Genomic DNA, 19,504 nt, shown 5'->3' on the forward strand with positions numbered 1-19,504 from the left:
GTCTAGCTTTCTTCTGCAGACTAAAGGCACAACAGGATCTTGTAAAGCCTCAACCACAGGACTCTCAGGTGTCCCTTCCAATGTCTCTGATGATGATTCCATACTTCAGAGGATCATTGTCCCATTGGTGGAATTTATCCTTTATATCTTGAGTATTTGGTGATAGGTCCAAGTCTCCAGGAACATATCTGGGTGAAGGAAATTGGAGATTCCTAGCCTCTGCACTGATAGGCTTTTCATTATTGTTGTTGTTTTAATCCATTATGCTGACCTCAAACCAGCTTTACAGAAAAAAGAAACTTAGAACAAAAGAAACAAGAGTCAAATGAAAAAGGAAGAGGTACCCTGACTCTTTCCAATGATGTATCCTTAGTTACCATGGACACAAAAAGGTACATAGATCCAAGATTTCTCCTACTCTGGATTTATCTACAGGAGTTCAATAGCCTTCAGAAATAGTATCCTAAGGTTTTTGTTCTTAATCTAGGGTATCACAGATTTCCTGGTGAAGTATAGAAGAACAGGCCTTGGTTTCCACATCCTTTTTAAGTTTTCCCAAAAATCTAACTTTCCAAAACTTTCTACACATGAATGTGGCAAAGAATGAACAATGAAAAGGTTAAAAAGGAATTGTTGCAGCCCGGTGTGGTGATGCATGCCTGTAATTCCAGTGACTCAAGAGACTGAGGCAGGAGGACTTCTAGTTTGAGGCCAATCTGGGCAACTTAATGACACCCCGTTTCAAAACAAAAAATAAAAAGGGCTGAAAATATAGTCAGTGGTAGAGTGCTCCTAGGTCAGTTGCCTATACCAAAAAATAAAATAAAATAAACAATAAATATAGAAAATTGTTACATTTGACTCATTAACATTTGGGCAGCATCACACTAAAACAGTTTTAAAAGCTAGTGACCCAATCCCTAAAGATACTAAAAACAAAAGCTATATTTTGCCCAAATATTTATTCTTTTTCCAGATTCCAGGTGGCTTTTTACCTGAGATTTACCCTGCCTGAAAGGAAGTAGAGAATTAAAAGAAATATTGTACTTATACATAAATAACCTTATTACCACCATCAAAAATACAAACAAAGATGTTGTGTCCGCTGATAACTAAAAAATAAATATTAAAATTCTCTCCCTCTCTCACTCTCTCTTAAAAAAAAAATACCCTTTTGCAAGTTTTTGTTTGGGGTTTTGGTTTTTCCCCAGTACTGACAATTGAACCCAAGGGCACTTTACCACTGCTACATCCCCAGCACGTATTTTTATTTTGTGACACAGTCTCACTAAGTTGCCCAAGCTGGCCCTTGAACTTGTGATTCTCATGCCTCAGTCTCCCCAATACCTGGAATTATAGGTGTGAGCCACCACGCTGGGCTCCCTTTTGCAAATATGCCTAAAATAATGTTGGTTAAAATAATAATAATAATAAGTAAGCCCAAGAGGCATGGAAAGTAAAAGGAGAAAGAACAGGCAAATCATCATAATATATGGAGAGTGTTTTGGTTTGGGTTTTGGTTTTTTTGGTACCAGAGATTGAACTCAGGGAAACTAGACCATTGAGCCATATCCTCAGCCCTATTTTGTATTTTATTTAGAGACAACTGAGTTGCTTAGCGCCTTGCTTTTGCTGAGGCTGGCTTTGAACTCATGATCTTCCCGCCTCAGCCTCCCAAGCCACTGGGATTACAGGCGTGCACCACCATACCCGGCCAAGATATGGGTTTCTGATCCCATTTTTAAACATTCTTCCCCTAATTTTTGCTATATTGTCAAAGAACTTCTTGTTCTGTCCTTACACTACCAGTCACATTATTTCGGTGAGAAGTAGAAATGACACTGACTCTGAGGGAACAAAACAAAATAAAGCATTCTAGCTTTTCTATTTATAATTTTTATTTCACAAGAACAATAGGATAAGAATAATTAGCGGGCTGGGGTTGTGTCTCAGGAGTAGAGTGCTCTACTACCACATCTAAGGCCCTGAGTTCGATCCTCAGCACTATGTAAAAATAAGCTATTATGAAGACAAACAACAAACAATAAGTGTTGGCAAGGATGTGGGGGAAAATGCACACTTATACATTGCTGGTAGGACTACAAATTGGTGCAGCCAACGTGGAAAGCAGTATGGAGATTCTTTGGAAAACTAGGAATGGAACTACCATTTGACCCAGCTATCTCACTCCTTGTTCTATACCCAAAGGACTTAAAAACAGCATACTAGGGACACAGCCACATCAATGTTTACAGCAGCACAATTCACAATAGTTAAACTGTGAAACCAACCTAGATGCCCCTCGGTAGATGACTGGATTAAAAAATGTGGCATATATACACAATGGAATATTACTCAGCAATAAAAGAATAAAATCATGGCATTTGCAGGTAAATGGATGGCGTTGGAGAAAATAATGCTGTGAAGTTAGTCAATCCCTAAAAAACAAATGTCGGATGTTTTCTTTGATACAAGGTGACTGACCCATGATGGGGTAGGGAGGGGGAGCATGGGAGAAACAGATGAACTCTAGATAGGGCAGAAGGGTGAGAGGGGAAGGGAGGGGGCAGGGGATTAGCAAATGATAGTGGAATGTGATAGACATCATTATCCAAAGTACATGTATGAAGACATGAATTGGTGTGAACATACTTTATATACAAACAGAGGTATGAAAAACTGTGCTGTATATGTGTAATAAGAATTGTAATACATTCCACTGTCATATATTTAAAAATAAAATCAATTAAATATTAAAATAAAAAAAATATTGTGTTCAACTACAACTAAAAAATAAATATTAAAAATATAAAAATAATTAGTGCTAAAAGTTTAAAGTGATAGAAAAATAAGTATCTTCCAAATTTTGTTTTTAGAAAAATTATTACATAAATTTAGATATCTTTTACAGTAACCCAAAAGCACATAATACATTCATTTTGTTAATGTTTTTTTCAATAGATACAGCAGGTATGTTTCATCTATCATGAATAAACCCCACAAGGCTCTGAATGCCAAATGGGAGCAGGTTAAATGTGAAAGTACTAATAGGAGAAACAAGGACCATGCCTTCAGGAAGACCACAAACTGACTGGGGATACCAAGCTAATGAACACAAAAAGACATAGGAAGTAAATAGGAAAAAAAAAAAAGCGGGGGCTGGGGGCAGAATGCTATTTGGGGGGATTCTCAGTGCAGACAGAATTCACAGAGAGATCAATGCTTAGTTCTGGTAATTGAAAAAACACTTATTCCTTGAAATTAAAGTTAAATTTAATTAAATAGGACAGCAATCATTTCAACTAGATGGGGAAAAAATGCACAAAGAGAGGCAGAAATAAGAACACTATTTAAAGAAACATACATAAATGTGCCCAATGGAAAGTTATAAGATATATTTAAAAAGGATACACACATGCCCATGCGCGCGCGCACACACACACACACAAACACACACCCCTACAGGCTAAACTGACAATGTGGAATAGCATAGGAGACTTAAAACACTTAAATGTGCTATGGAAAAAAATTATGTGCAGAACACCAGTGCTAATGTCACTTAGGGTTCACATGGAATCCACTGCCTCTCCTCCAGTTAGAGATCAATGAAAGACCAAAAATGTTTAAACATTAAAAAGGCAGAACCAGGGCTGGGATTATGGCTCAGTGGTAGAGTGCTTTCTTCACATGTATGAGGCACTGGGTTCGATCCTCAGCACCACATAAAAAGTAAATAAATCAAATAAAGGTATTGTGTCCATCTACAATTAAAAAAATATTTTTTAAAAAAGACAGAACCATTTTCAAAACAAGATTAAATATACCAGATGACAAAAATTAAAACAAATACACAAAAGCATACAGAGCTCTGGGATCTACAAGAAGTAGTACCAACCAAGTTCCACAATCAGTATCAAAAATGTCCTACATTTAGTAAGAAGTCACTATGTGAATTCAGAACAAAGCTACTGCTCCTGGCCATAAGTGACACTTTTTTAAAAACACTGTAAACCCCATCAAATCACTGTGTTTGGGCTTGAAGTTTTATCAGAACTTTTCCAGGAAAGGTTGAAAGGGTATTCCAAGCAATGCATTATCTACAAAAGAGAAAAATTATAAGCAACCTATATGTTCAAACCCAAGAGATATGCTAACTAAACTATGATATAATCATTCAGCTAACTGAACAATATCAAGTAGAAAGGCTATCTAAAAAATGATAACACATGTGATACAATTCTGAACTTGTAAAAGATGTAAAGTACAAAGTTGGTATACATTATGACTTCAATTATATAAAAATAAATATACAAAGATATTAAAAGTAATCAAATAAGACTGATTAGCTTCATGTTAGGATGATTATTATTATTACTTTTTTCCTGCTTTGTTAGTGAAAAGATAACATTTGTATTAACATGATTTTATTAACCACCTATCGAACTCCTCCTAAATTTTTCGTTATTATCACCTTATTTCCTTAAAAAGTTTTCAGATTTTTCAAAATTAAAAATTTTTAAATATCTGGACTAGACAAAATGATTCAGAAAATTATAATAGTTAAGCACCTACCGTTAATACCTAGTGGCTACAACCAAATAAACCAAATAAAAGAAAAAAACAACTAAAAACTATTTCTCTATTCCCTATCAGTCTGAACCAAATATGCAAATTTCCCACACCAAACAATTCAATTCTCTATGGAAACCAAGTGCATGTCCTACACTTAATTCAGTTCCAACAATACAGTGAAATTGTGCAAACCTCACAGATTAAGGGATCAGTACAAGAATGTCCACCTCCTTCAGATGCCAACAGTAAGCAATGGATCCCCAGGTTACCCACACTTCTGTCCAACCTGGCTGCAAATCAAAGGCTCCCATGACCCCCTCCTTAAGTCTTGCTGTAACAGCTCAAAGAACCCAGAAAAACATTTTACTTATGTTTGCTATAAAGGCTTCAAATGAATAGCAAGATGAAAAAGAACATAGGATGTGGTCTGGGAGGATCCCAAACACAGCAGCTTCTGTCCTAGTGAGGGGCGGGATACAGTACCTCCCAGCAGTGGACAAATTCAACAACACAGAAGCTCTCTAAATACCATCATTATGGAGGAGCTTTATGTAGGCATGAGTAATTAACTGGAGTTAATGAGTAATTTATGTAGGCCTTTGGTAATTAACTGGATCTCTAGCCCCTCTCCATTCCTAGTAGTTGGAGGGTGTGGCTAAAATTTCCACATCACTAATCCTGTGGTTAGTTCCTCTAACAACCAGTCCCCAACCTGAACTACCTATCAAGATTCACCCTCTTAAGCTTAAACCAAGGTACACTGAAAGGGGCTTAAAATGAATTAGAAAAGAAGCTCCCCTTTCACTTCTCTTATCAAGAAACTACAAGTTTTACAAGGTCTAAAACTTGTAAAACTTGCAATAAACCAGGAAGATCAAAATTATTTCAACTAAATAAGAACAGATGCCAGCAATATATAAACTATCCTAGACTATTAGTAATATAAAAATATTCATACTACCAAAAACTACAAGACAGCATTAATCTCTGCAAAAACTTAAATGAAAAAGTCAAATATGACCAGGCATGGCGGCATACACTTTATAATCCCACTTTATAATCCCAGCTACCCATACCACTCTAGGAAACAGGGCAAATCAGCAAAAGCTGAGTTAACAACAGATTAACCTTTCAGCAAAAGGTGAGTGTACTAAAATCAAATTTTCACTTTTACAAAAATCTTTGAAAAACCATTGCTGTGGTCTAAATGTATACCCTCAAAATTCATATGTTGAAACTAAATACCCTATATGAAAGTATTTAAAGGTAGAGACTTTAAGAGATGAGTTAAATCATGAAAGTAGAAACCTCATAAATGGAATTAAGAAAAAAAGAGGTATAAGGCAGTTGTTCTTTCCTTTTGCCCCTTCCACTGTATGATAATACATCAAGAGGCACCATCCTGGAGAAGAAAGCAGCACCCCTCACCAGACATCAAATCTGGAACCTTGATCCATAGCTATGAGGAAATAAATTTCTAATCTTTTTTATATATTTAACAGTACTAAGGACTGAACCAGGTCCTCTCACATGGTAGGTAAGTACAGTGCCACTGAGTTGCATCCCCAGGCCTTTTCCTGTGTTGTTGTTGTTGTTGTTGTTTTGTGATAGGGCCTCACTAAATAATTGTGCAGGCTGACCTCAAATTTTCTATCTTCCTGCCTCAGTCTCCCAACTGGGATTACAGGTAATTGCCACCACACCCATCTTAAATTTCTATTCTTTATAGATTATTCAGTCTCAGATATTTTGTTATAGCAGCAGGAATGAACTGAAACAGATAATATATACAACTTATACTTAGCACAATTATTTCTGAAACTGAAGGGATATAAGTATTAAAAACTAAATGATATTTGACCTCAGAATCTTAGGGATTTATAAGAAATCCCTTGTAAAATGTAACTTTCAGCACTAATTTTGCTACTAAATTTTGCCCTCATCTTACCATAAAAACAAATTAGAAAGATTTTGCACTAATTCAAAGATTATGGAAAACTATCTACTATATGCAGACCTTGAGAAGCATACTCTAAATGCATTATTATTTGAGTCTTGTATTACAAATGGATAACCAAAGCTATCATAGGGTTCTCACTACCTCTTTCCTACCATCAAGAGTTTCTAACATATAGATGAAGTGAGAGATACATTTGTAAATGACAAAAACTATTTCATGAAATAAAATAATTTCATATAAAGCTTTGGAGAGGTTCCCAGGCAGTTTTCATACTTAACCTCTTAACTAATATACTCTGCAGGTAATTTCATTTACTCCTTTAATTTTAATTACTAACACTGCTGACAATACTAAGACCTTAAATCTAATCCTGACCTCGGCTGAACTTCAAATTCATATTTTCCTATTTTACTAAATATCTCCTCCTGAATGCCTTGAAAACACTAAAAAGCCAGATTATCCAAACCAAATTAATTATCCTTTCTCACAAATTTTCTCCCAACTGCATTCCCTATCTCAGATTATAGAACACACTCATTTTGCCTAAAACCATGGCATCATCCTTAACTCCTCTCTCTTAGTTAACCTTCATATTGAATCACCAAGTTAATTTAACTGCCTAAATAAATTTTGCAGCTATCTTCCTTTCTCTATCTCCTTGGCCACTATCTTAATTCAAGTTGTCATCATCTCTCATCTGAACTATAAAAGAGAGACCAAATTTAGCACCCTATACCTCCACACTCACATTCCCAGTTGCTACATAAGATGTCAAATAATAGGTTTCCCACAGCACTTCAAATAACATGACGACTAAAGCCAAATCCTTCATTCATCTCAACTCTTTACCATCCCATGGAAAATATTATTTTCTTTAGTTTAGTTGATAATATCCTTGCTTAACAAAAAAAAAAAAACTGTGTCAAAACCTAACCAAACTCAAACAGATATTTGTATACCAGCATTCATTGCAGCACTATTCGCAACAACTAAAAGGTAGAGACAACCCAATGTCCATCAATGGATTGGTGGATAACCAAAATATTACCACATAATGGTTACCACCACACTAACATATATTCATGAGTATTCCATGCATTCTATTCTAGCACCAAAGACAGTTTAATAATAAATGATTTGTAAGTAAGAATGACAAGTTTTTTAAAGCTTCACATAACAGTTGCACCCAACTTTTCTGCAAAAAAAAAAAAAAATCAATTGGCATAAAATCTGCAACAATTATGTGGTACAATACAATATATAGTCAGTCATCAAATGGAAGGAAGTTCTAATACATGCTGCAACATGAAGTTAAACATTATGCTAAGTGAAATAAAATGGATACAAAACAGCCAATACTATATGATTCCACTTACATGAGGTACTAAACAATAGTCAAATTACAGAATAGTGTAGTTACCAGGTGCTAGGGCATAGGGAAGGAAAAGAGTTTCTACTTAATGGGCACAGAGTTTTACTTTGAGATGATAAAAAAAAAAGGTTCTAGAAATTAATGGTTGCAATGATTGTATACCATGTGAATATAATTAATGCCACTGCATTATACAAATAAGAATGGCAAAAATTATAAGTTCTGTATTATATATAATTATATATGTGTAGATATTTATAGATACAGATATAAATCAGTAAATTTTTTTTTAGTGTGTGTATGTGATATTAGGGATTGAAGTCAGGGGCAATTTACCAGAGAGTTCCATTCCCAGTCCTTTTTATTTTTCTTTTTTAATTTTAAGACAGTCGGGGCTGGGGATGTGGCTCAAGCGGTAGCATGCTCGCCTGGCATGCGTGCGGCCCGGGTTTGATCCTCAGCACCACATACAAACAAAGATGTTGTGTCTGCCGAAAACTAAAAAATAAATATCAAAAATTCTCTCTCTCTCTCTCTCTCTCTCTCTCTCTCTCTCTCTCTCTCTCTCTCTCTCTCTCATCTCTTTAAAAAAAAATTAAGATAGTGTTTGGCCAATTTGACCTTGAACTAAGTTTCCAATTTGACCTTGAACAAGCAATTCTCCTGGCTCAGCCTATCAAGTAGCTGGGATTACAGGCATGTACCACCATGTACAATTATCTTATGTATATTGTATTATTAATTATATTTTTAAGTTTTTAAAAACCTAATTGAATATTATGTTGATGTCATAACTATAGAGAGAAAATATTTAGAGTACTTAAGAACACAGGGGTTTGATTATAGATCCTTAGTGATACTATATAAGAACAAAAAGAAATGCTAAAACTAACACAATAAAATATATTCAATAATCTTAACAGTAATGTTAGTATCATTATTATAAAGCTACTTTATGTGCAGTCAGGAAAAAGTAATTATGTGAATATTAAAAACCAAGATTAAAAATATATAAATAATCAAAATAAAATCCATTTTATAATCTTAAATTTGAACTTCTGTTTTATTGTGATTTTCACTTAAAAATACATATATCTTAGTTCTTATTACTCAAAAGCTTAAAAGTGAAGACAACTGTCAAGGAAAAAAAATCAAAATATAGTAGCACTGGTTTGGGGCACTCAGGATTGTGTCAGAACCACGTATGATGGCATGTGCCTGTGGTCTCTGCTACTGGAGAAGCTGAGGCAATAGGATGGCATAAGCACAGGAATTCAAGATGAGCATGGATAATATGGGAAGACCTTCTCTCAAAAGACAAAAGAAAAAAAATACATTGGGAGGCCACTCTTACCTTAAATTACCTGTAGTTTAAAACAACATCCAATCCTTTTTAAAAAAGCAATTTAACAATTCCTGATAAGCAAATGATACAACCATCACCAACCCTTTGCAACTTTAAGCTGTAAATGCAAAAACTATTTTGTAAAACCTGGGAATACACTTTCTAGACTGCCTGAATCTTTGTTTTCTTGGATTATACTTAGCCCGAAATAAATCAATTTTTTTTCTTATTCTCACCTAGGTTGATTTTATTCTCAGTCAGTATAACCCAGAAGTAATGAACCGCCTAAATGTTCATACTATGACTTCTAAACATCACTCCTCTTTAAAAGGAGACAAGACTTCTTAAACAAATGCCTAGTTATAGATATGGGAAAGAAATATACAAGATAAACCTGACAGAGTTTGTGTCAAAAGAATGGAAGATACTGAACACTAATACTGTACTTTCTTTTTTTTAAATTTACTTATTTATTCTAATTTGTTATATATGACAGCAGAATGCATTTCAATTCACATATAGAGCACAATTTTTCATGTCTCTGGTTGTACACAAAGTAGAATCACACCATTCGGGTCTTCATACAGGTACTTAGGGTAATGCTATCCATCTCATTCCACTGTCTTTCTTACCCCCATGGTCCCTCTCTTCCCCTCCCTCCCCTTTTCCTCTTTGCCCTCATAGAGTTCATTTAGATAATTGTAATTATTTGTATCCTCTATTCTGTACCATTGTGTCCTCTATTTTGTAACATTGGTCTACCAATCTATTTTGGTGCCAATACCATGCTGTTTTTGTTACTACTGCTCTGTAGTATAGTTTAAGGTCTGGTATAGTGATGCCACCTGCTTCACTCTTCTTACTAAGGATTGCTTTGGCTATTCTTGGTCTCTTATTTTTCCAGATGAATTTCATGACTGCTTTTTCTATTTCTATGAGGAATGTCCTTGAGATTTTGATTGGAATTGCATTAAATCTATATAGTGCTTTTGGTGATATGATCATTTTGACAATATTAATTCTGCCTATCCAAGAACAAGAAAGATCTTTCCATCTTCTAAGGTTTTCTTTAATGACAAAAAGTCACCTTAAAGGTACTCCCACTAGCTAAAGTTGGAATAATTTGCAGATCAGCAAATATTATTTACTACAGTACTATAGTAATTGAAAGAAACAGACTAAATATGTATAAATCCATGCACTCATAAAATATATAAAAATCCATGAGGTATTCAACAGATCTTTGTCAAAGGAGCAAAGGCAATATACATAGTTTTCAACAATGGTGCTAGAACAACTGGACAGCCCCTTTCAGGGATGGGGGTGGGAGAGATCTAAACAGACCCTACATTCTTCACAAAAGTTAACCTAACGTGGATCACAAATCTAAATGTAAAACATAGAATCTTAAAACCATGAAAAATAATACAGGAGAAAATCTAGATAGCCTTGGGTTTGTCCATGACTTTCTTTTTTTTATTGTGTGTGTATGGTACTGAGTATTTAACCCAGGACCTTGTGCATGCAAGGCAAGCACTCTACCATCTGAGCTATATCCCCAGCCCACGTCCATGAGTTTTGTTTTTATTTACAACATCAAAGGCCTGATCCATGAAAGAAAGAACTAACAAGGGCTTCATTAAAATTAAAAAATTCTGCTCTGTGAAACACACTGTCAAGAGAATGAAAACCAACAACCTGATTAAAAATAGGTAAATAACAGATACATGAAAAAATATTCAACATCTCTAACAATCAGGGAAATTTTATCTCACAGCAGTCAGAATAGCAATTATCAAGAATACAAATAATAGGGCTAGGGATGTGGCTCAAGCGGTAGCGCGCTCGCCTAGCATGCGTGCGGCCCGGGTTCGATCCTCAGCACCACATTACCAACAAAGATGTTGTGTCCGCCACAGCAGAATACATCAGTCACTAGAATGGCAATATGTAAATCAATGGAAGTGTAACTGATGTGATACAGCAATCGGTATACGGGGTAAAAATGGGAGTTCATAACCCACTTGAATCAAATTGTGAAATATGATATATTAAGAACTTTGTAATGTTTTGAACGACCAACAATAAATTAAAAAAAAATAAAACAAAATAAAACAAAATCAAAACAAAAAATAAATAAATAAATAAATAAATATTTTTAAAAAAGAATACAAATAATAAATTCTGGCAAGAATGTGGTAGAAAAGGTACATCCATACATTGTTGGTGGGACTGCAAATTAGTACAACCATTCTGGAAAGCAGTACGGAGATTCCTAAAAAAAAAAAAAAAACTAGGAATGGAACCACCATATGAACCAGCCATCCCACTCCTTATTATTTGTCCAAAAGAACTAAAATCAGCATACTATAACAATATAGTCACATCAATGTTTAAGCACCACAATTCACAATAGCTCAATTATGGAACCAGCCCAGGTCCCCATCCACAAAAGAATGGTGCTATATGCCAGACATGGTGGCACATGCCTGTACCCCAGCAACTCAAGAGACTGAGGCAGGAAGACCACAAATTCAAAGCCATTGTGGACAATTTAGGGAGACCCCCAGCAATTTAGTGAGATCTGTCTCAAAAAATAAAACAGGACTGGCTCAGTGGTAAAATACCCCTGGATTCAATTCCTAGTACCAAAAAAAAAAAAAAAAAAAAAAAAAACTGGAAGACTAATGGACAACTTTCAATCTGATTTTGAAGGTACTGTAGTAAATAAAGATGCTTTTATTCTTTGACAATAACCTTAGATCAAATTGTGTTTAAAAAAACAGCACTCTCAAATACTATTTATGAGAGTATAACTATATATATATTCTGAGTTGCTACTAGGAAATTACCCAATGAAATTCACAAATATACTTTAAAACAAGTTATTTGTAGCATTTCTTATAATAGCAAAACTAGAAAAGAACTAAATGCCCTTTAATAGGTATCTAATTAAATAAGTTTTGATAATACATACAACAGAAATATAACGTAGTTATTAAAAATAAAATTAGTTCTGAAAATGCTAATATTAAAAGATCTGCAAACTGTTAAAAGGGGAACACCCAAACTCATATAAAGAGTGTGACGATGTTTTTATAATGTTGATACATACTAACAATAAAAATTTTGAAACAATACACAAGAAAGCATCAGCAATGATTGCTGGGATAGGGGCTTTCTACTTTCCATTTACACCTTCTATACTGGTAATCCTAACTCCTAGCTCTTAACTTCAAACTTAATACATAATTTCTCTCTTAAGTCCTTTTTATTCTTGCTCTGAATCTTTAACCTTGAAAAGTAATATTCATAATAATAACTATTATGATTACTTTTTTTGTCTTCAGAATTTCTTCTTATTTCTCCACCTTTGTAAAACTGAATACAACTTGATTGATATCAAATCCTGAAGTAGGCTTACTCAGGCTTTTGTATTTCGACCTTGACCTAGAAAATGTATGGTACCAGGAACTCTCCATGTCACTCCACAGATACTTTTCAATTCATCAGAAAACCATGTACAACAAGTACAAATATACCACATTTAACCTTAACCCATTTACAACAACTTTCAGTTGAATACAATTCCTATTTTCTGAACTGTGAGCAATGCTGCCTAACCTAGACTTATCTACAACTTTAATGAGCAAGCAAATGTAAAGACCTATTTTGTTCAATTATTAATGTTAATTTGAATGCAAATATTCAATTTGTCTCTCAAAAGTGGCCTCTAAGAGGCTATCCACACTGTTGCACCTGACTCCACCCTCCAAAGTTTCTTAAGTGCCAGCACACCAAACACATCTGCCTCCTAAATCTTTTCTGTGTGGCCTTCAAGTACACAATGCTACATTATGCAGGAGAAAAGGATCAGAAGTATATACCTATCTAAATGCAACTGGCTCTTATTTTCATTAGGGTAAATCAAGTATTCCAAAAACCAAAGGTCCACCAGGTATGATGATTCAGTATGTGGAATTGAAATTATACAAACATTCATTCAACTTCAAGTTTAGCCATTTATAAACTCTGTAAATTTATTTAAGGCTATTCTCTAAGGCTTAAATTCTCATTTGTAAAATGGTACTAATAATGTCAGTCTCTCCAAAGCGTTGTGAAGATTAAAAATAAATGTAAGATGTTTAAATCAGTGCCTGACTTTGTGATAGATATACAACAAAAAGTAGACACATATTACCTATTTCTCTCCCAAAAAAGACCTAGAATCAAAACTTTAAAACTGAAAGGAAGGGGCTACAGTCACAGCTCAGTGGTAGAGCGTTTGCCTCATATGTGTGAGGCACTGAATTCAATTCCCAGCACCACATATAAATATGCAAATAAAATAAAGGTCCATCAACAACTTTAAAAAAAAGTATTTAAAAAAGAAAACTGGAAAGAAGGGACTGGGGATATAGCTCAATTGGTAGAGTGCTTGCCTCACATACACAAGGCCCTAGGTTCGATCCCTAGCACCACAGCAGGGGGACACTGAAGGCATTCAGAAATCATCTGTTCTAGTTGCATTACTTCATAGACGAAGAAACTAAGCCCTAGAAAGAATAATTGGCTTGCCTGATATTACTCTGTTATCTAATGGTAAGTTGTAACCCAAAGCTAGGTTTCCAAGGTCTCAATCTGTATTCTCTCTACAATTTCAAAATGCTTCTCATTCATCTCTCTGATTGCAATCAAGACAAATTCTCTGATCTGAACTTCTTCATTGATAAACTACAAGGACAGGACAACATCATAAGTCCTTCCAACTTCAAATTCTCATTCCATGATTCATTTAGACCCTAAACTAACTTAAAAGTCTACAGAAACTAAATCAGTTATATTGCTGATTTCTATAAATGAGTAGTTCTCTTCTGGTCATTATCAAAACTCTAAAATTTAAGTTACTAGTTATTAACAATTAGGCAAAGGTAATTTACTTCTCAAATGTAGCCAAGCCAGGAGGGGAAAAAAACAGTCAAGTCAGTAAAACACTAAGACAGTTATAACTAATTATAGATAAAAAGTTACAGTAACTAAACTAGGTTTATAGACATCTTACAATAATTTAATATTAAGCAAAAGAGAAAAAGCTTTTAAAATACCCAACATACATATAACTAAAATTTATATATATATATATGTACACATATATTTTATACACACACACACACACACACACAGAGAGAGCAAATTGAGAGTACAGAATGTTTTGATTCATCAAATATAGACAGACACCAATGTAAGAATTCATGGTCTAGTTTTGAGAAGTCATGTTTTTTTCTTTAGTTTTAACATCACTTAAGGTAACAGGGAAAGATGCTGACAATAAAATTTTCTAAACAGAGCATGTGTGGGCCATGCTCAAAATCCAAGTAAATGGAACTGAAAACCTATTACATAAACCGGGTGTGGTAGCACCTATAATCCCAGCAGCTGAGACAGGAGGATTGCAAGTTCAAAGACAGCCTCAACAACGACCAGGCACTAAGCAACAATGTGAGACCCTGCCTCTAAATAAAAATATAAAATAGGGCTGGAGATGTGGCTGAATGATTAAGTACCCCTGAGTTCAATCCCCAGTGCCAAAAAAAAAAAAAAGTCTATTACATAGCACTTCATAATCTAACAAATTCTAATCTACTGGTTGTGAATACCTGACATAAAAAGATAGGTAGAACATTTGTTTCAAAGAAGTGGAACACAGGGCTGAGGTGTTGTTCAATAGTATAGTACTGTCCTGGCACGTGCAAGGCCTGGGGTTTTATCACCAGCACCACAAAAAAATAAAAAGAATAAATTCAAAGGAGTAGAACACAAAATTCATAACATTAAGATCCATCTTAAATATAATCATTTTCTATGATACAAAAATCCAGACAAAAACTATCCAGATAGTAGATGATCGTCATAATTCAGGTTCCCAAGGAAACAGACTCAAGAAAAATTTACAAGCGGGTTTCTGGGGAAGTGATCTCAGGGACAACATCTGTGTGGGCGTAGGGGAATTAGTATGATTGGGCTGAGGGAGAAACTGACAGTAGTGAACAGTACAATTGCCATAGCAGTCTGAGCTAATCCCACTAAGAGTTCTGAAGCTGGGATGGTTCTCCACCTAAATCCCTAATCAACAAAATGGATATTCTTTGTATCTTCCACAGCAACCAATAATGAAGTATAGGGTGCTTCCAGAAAGGGGACATAATTTTGGATGAGACAGCTTTTTTGCTAGGGCAATTTCCCTCCCACTTCTCATCCCTGTTTAATGTTAATCTTCTTCTCATGCTCTTCGTCCCTACTCTGTTCTTAGTAACTCTCCTTATATCAAAGAAGACATTTGGCATTTGTTTTTTAGGGATTGGCTGGCTTCACTTAGCATAATCTGCTCTAATGCCATCCATTTCCCTCCAAATTCTATGATTTTGTCATTTTTTTAATGCAGAGTAATACTCCATTGTGTATAGACGCCACATTTTTTTATCCATTCATCTATTGAAGGGCATCTAGGTTGGTTCCACAGTCTTGCTATTGTGAATTGTGCTGCTATGAACATCGATGTAGCAGTGTCCCTGTAGCATGCTCTTTTTAGGTCTTTAGGGAATAGACCGAGAAGGGGAATAGCTGGGTCAAATGGTGGTTCCATTCCCAGCTTTCCAAGAAATCTCCATACTGCTTTCCAAATTGGCTGCACCAATTTGCAGTCCCACCAACAATAAGCAAGTGTACCCTTTTCCCCACATCCTCTCCAGAACTTATTGTTGTTTGACTTCCTAATGGCTGCCAATCTTACTGCAGTGAGATGGTATCTTAGGGTGGTTTTGATTTGCATTTCTCTGACTGCTAGCGATGCTGAGCATTTTTTCATGTGCTTGTTGATTGATAGTATGTCCTCCTCTGAGAAGTGTCTGTTCAGGTCCTTGGCCCATCTGTTGATTGGGTTATTTGTTATCTTATTGTCTAATTTTTTGAGTTCTTTGTATACCCTGGATATTAGGGCTCTATCTGATGTGTGAGGAGTAAAGATTTGTTCCCAGGATGTAGGCTCCCTATTTACCTCTCTTATTGTTTCTTTTGCTGAGAAAAAAACTTTTTAGTTTGAGTAAGTCCCATTTGTTGATTCCAGTTATTAACTCTTGTGCTATGGGTGTCCTATTGAGGAATTTGGGGCCTGACCCCACAGTATGTAGGTCGTAGCCAACTTTTTCTTCTATCAGATGCAGAGTCTCTGATTTGATATCAAGCTCCTTGATCCATTTTGAGTTAACTTTTGTGCATGGCGAGAGAAAGGGATTCAGTTTCATTTTGTTGCATATGGATTTCCAGTTTTCCCAACACCATTTGTTGAAGATGCTATCCTTCCTCCATTGCATGCTTTTAGCCCCTTTATCAAATATAAGATAGTTGTAGTTTTGTGGATTGGTTTCTGTGTCCTCTATTCTGTACCATTGGTCCACCCGCCTGTTTTGGTACCAGTACCATGCTGTTTTTGTTACTATTGCTCTGTAGTATAGTTTGAAGTCTGGTATTGCTATACCGCCTGATTCACACTTCCTGCTTAGCATTGTTTTTGCTATTTTGGGTCTTTTGTTTTTCCATATGAATTTCATGATTGCTTTATCTATTTCTACAAGAAATGCCATTGGGAGTTTGATTGGCATTGCATTAAACCTATAGAGAACTTTTGGTAATATCGCCATTTTGATGATGTTAGTTCTGCCTATCCATGAACAGGGTATATCTTTCCATCTTCTAAGATCTTCTTCTATTTCTCTCTTTAGGGTTCTGTAGTTTTCATTGTATAAGTCTTTCACCTCTTTTGTTAGGTTGATTCCCAAGTATTTTATTTTTTTTGAGAATATTGTGAATGGAGTGTTTTTCCTCATTTCCATTTCAGAGGATTTGTCGCTGATATACAGGAATACCTTTGATTTATGCGTGTTGATTTTATATCCTGCCACTTTGCTAAATTCACTTATTAGCTCTAATAGTTTCTTTGTAGACCCTTTTGGGTCTGCTAGGTATAGAATTATGTCATCTGCAAATAGTGATAATTTAAGTTCTTCTTTTCCTATTTTTATGCCTTTAATTTCTTTCGTCTGTCTAATTGCTCTGGCCAGTGTTTCGAGAACTATATTGAACAGAAGTGGTGAGAGAGGGCATCCCTGTCTTGTTCCAGATTTTAGAGGGAATGCCTTCAATTTTTCTCCATTCAGAATGATGCTGGCCTGAGGCTTAGCATAGATTGCTTTTACAATGTTGAGGTATGTTCCTGTTATCCCTAGTTTTTCTAGAGTTTTGAACATAAAGGGATGCTGTACTTTGTTGAATGCTTTTTCTGCATCTATCAAGATGATCATATGGTTCTTAATTTTAAGTCTATTGATGTGGTGAATAACATTTATTGATTTCCGTATATTGAACCAGCCTTGCATCCCAGGGATGAATCCTACTTGATCATGATGCACAATTTTTTTGATATGTTCTTGAATCTGATTCGCCAGAATTTTATTGAGGATTTTTGCATCTAGGTTCATTAGAGATATTGGTCTGTAGTTTTCTTTCTTTGAAGTGTCTTTGTCTGGTTTAGGAATCAGGGTGATGTTGGCCTTGTAGAATGAATTTGGAAGTTCTCCCTCTTTTTCTATTTCCTGAAATAGCTTGAAAAGTATTGGTATTAGTTCCTCTTTAAAGGTTTTGTAAAACTCTGCTGTATACCCATCCGGTCCTGGGCTTTTCTTAGTTGGTAGTCTTTTGATGGTTTCTTCTATTTCTTCAATTGATATTGGTCTGTTTAGGTTGTCTATATCCTCCTGACTCAATCTGGGCAGATCATATGACTTAAGAAATTTATCGATGCCTTCACTATCTTCTATTTTATTGGAGTATAAGGATTCAAAATAATTTCTGATTATCTTCTGTATTTCTGAAGTCTCTGTTGTGATGTTGCCTTTTTCATCTCGTATGCTAGTAATTTGAGTTCTCTCTCTTCTTCTCTTTGTTAGCATGGCTAAGGGTCTGTCGATTTTATTTATTTTTTCAAAGAACCAACTTTTAGTTTTGTCAATTTTTTCAATTGTTTCTTTTGTTTCGATTTCATTAATTTCAGCTCTGATTTTAATTATTTCTTGCCTTCTACTTCTTTTGCTGTTGTTTTGCTCTTCTTTTTCTAGGATTTTGAGATGAAGTATGAGATCATTTATTTGTTGGTTTTTTCTTTTTTTAAGGAATGAACTCCAAGCAATGAATTTTCCTCTTAGAACTGCTTTCAATGTGTCCCATAGATTCCGATATGTTGTGTCTGTGTTTTCATTTATCTCTAAGAATTTTTTAATTTCCTCCTTGATGTCTTCTATAACCCATTGATCATTCAGTAACCTATTGTTCATTCTCCAAATGATGCATGATTTTTATTTCCTTCTTTTATCGTTCATTTTCAGTTTCATTCCATTATGATAAGATGCATGGTATTATCCCTACTCCTTTATATTGTCTAAGAGTTGCCCTGTGACATAATATATGATCTATTTTTGAGAAGGATCCATGTGCTGCTGAGAATAAAAGTGTAACTGCTTGATGTTGGGTGGTATATTCTATATATGTCAATTAAGTCTAGGTAGTTAATTGTGTTTTTGAGTTCTATAGTTTCCTTATTCAACTTTTGTTTGGAAGATCTGTCCAGTGGTGAGAGAGGTGTGTTGAAGTCTCCCATGATTATTGTATGGTTGTCTATTAGACTCTTGAACTTGAGAAGAGTTTGCTTGATGAACATAGCTGCACCATTGTTTGGGGCATATATATTTATGATTGTTATGTCTTGTTGGTGTATGTTTCCCTTGAGCAGTATGTAGTGTCCCTCTTTATCCCTTTTGATTACTTTGGCTTGAAATCTATTTTATTTGATATGAGTATGGACACTCCTGCTTGTTTCCGAAGTCCATATGAGTGATATGATTTTTCCCAACCTTTCACCTTCAGTCTATGTATATCTTTTCCTATCAAATGCGTCTCCTGTAGGCAGCATATTGTTGGGTCTTGTTTTGTGATCCATTCTACTAGCCTGTGTCTCTTAATTGGTGAGTTTAAGCCATTAACATTTAGGGTTATTATTGAGATATGGTTTGTTCTTCCAGCCATATTTGTTTATTTATGTTACTAAACATGGTTTGTTTTCCTCTTTGATTATTTCCCCCCCTTTACTGTCCTACCTCCCACTGTTGGTTTTCATTGTTGTTTTCCATTTCCTCTTCCTGAAATG

At 35.1% G+C, this 19,504-nt stretch overlaps 1 protein-coding gene across 2 annotated transcripts in view; it reads right to left on the reverse strand.

Moving 5' to 3' along the window:
* The window catches only part of EEA1 (early endosome antigen 1), a 137,257-nt gene that overhangs the window by 99,468 nt on the left and 18,285 nt on the right, over positions 1–19,504 (reverse strand). The gene's annotated exons all lie outside the window — the stretch shown is intronic.

Source organism: Spermophilus citellus, assembly GCF_964194105.1.
Source record: "Spermophilus citellus genome assembly, chromosome: 10".
NCBI classification, from domain to species: domain Eukaryota; kingdom Metazoa; phylum Chordata; class Mammalia; order Rodentia; family Sciuridae; genus Spermophilus; species Spermophilus citellus.